The following is a 1,503-nucleotide window of genomic DNA, read 5'->3' on the forward strand; positions in this document are numbered from 1 at the left end:
AGAGCCAGTGATCATTTACTTTTATTCCTAACTTTAATTGAATTTTGAAATGTATTTTAATTCATGTTTTTATATTTCATAGCTGTTCCCACCTTTTAGCCTTCCCACTTTCAGTTCTTACTTTCCAAAAGCAAATATTTTAATTTCTTAAATTTTGCAATTGGTATTTATTTCCACTTTCCCAAAAATGTCTTATATTGATATTTTCATTTAATTTTTTATTTTCAACGTCATCATGAAAAGTTGTACACACAAGCACATGGGCACACGCACGCCCCCCCAACCCTTGACCCCTCCACACACGTACACACACATACACACACACACACGCACACCATTATGTCTACTTTGCAGTTGATTCTCTGGATTTCTGGATTTCTGGATGTGACCAAGCAGAATTCTAATGCTTTTCTCTTACATCAACATACTAGTATATATTGGCCCTGGCCGGGTAGCTCAGTTGGTTAGAGCATCATCCCAAGACCCCAAGGTTGTGGGTTCAATCCCTGTTCAGGGCACAAATAAGAATCAACCAATGAATGCATAAATAAGTGGAACAATAATTTGATGTTTCTCTCTTTCTCTTTCCTCTCTCTCTTTAAAATCAATTTAAAAACATACATTATACATCTACATATAGAAATATTTGGAACTAAACATTTTTCTTCCTTTCCCATTAGCTTTTTGGTAAGAGGACAATGAGAAATAAATCCTTCCAAATCTTTTGGTAGAGGGAATATTCAAAATCAACATTATAGCAGGTGTCTCCATTTATAGAACATAAGCTCTACAAATATTACCTATGACTTATAATGTGTTTTGGACCAGCCCTGAAAATGGTTTAAAGAAACAAAAATCAATCTCTCTCTCTCTCTCTCTCTCTCTCTCTCTCTCTCTCTCTCTCTCTGGGTCACCCAGTAAGATCCCAAGAAGCCTTATCTCTAAAGACATGAGGTAAAGATGATGTGACAAGTCCACTTTACCTACACAGTCAATAAAATGAACATGTCTGTGAAATACAATGAAAAACCAAGGTGCCTCCTATTTTCACTGTGTATGTGCAGGCCTTGAGTTCATTAGTGTATGGACATGCACATTTTTCTTGTACATGTGTCCTTGATGTAAATATTCATGGAAACTACAAGCACTATTGTCTTCATTTGTCAGCATTTCATCATTAAGAAAGCTCGCATGCTTCTTACTAGTAAGTAAAGGAGAAAGGACTTCCAAGGATAGCATCTGTCTCCTTGGCAAAGCCTGCCCTGCCTGCGACCATTGGGTTTGGCACTTCTGACACGGACTGACTTGGTAATTTTTTTTTTTTTTTAATTTAAAGAAATCATTCACTTCCAGCTCAGATTCCCATTCTGACAAATGTAATGGTGTTTTGAAAAGGTGAGCAGGCCTTCCTTGCCTCCTCTGCATCCCACTATAGTCAAACCCTTTTTTTTTCAATATACAGTAATTTGAACAAGACAGACAACAGTTGCCACATTTTTTTTA

This window comes from Myotis davidii, unplaced genomic scaffold (assembly GCF_000327345.1).
Source record: "Myotis davidii unplaced genomic scaffold, ASM32734v1 scaffold96, whole genome shotgun sequence".
In the NCBI taxonomy this organism is placed as follows: domain Eukaryota; kingdom Metazoa; phylum Chordata; class Mammalia; order Chiroptera; family Vespertilionidae; genus Myotis; species Myotis davidii.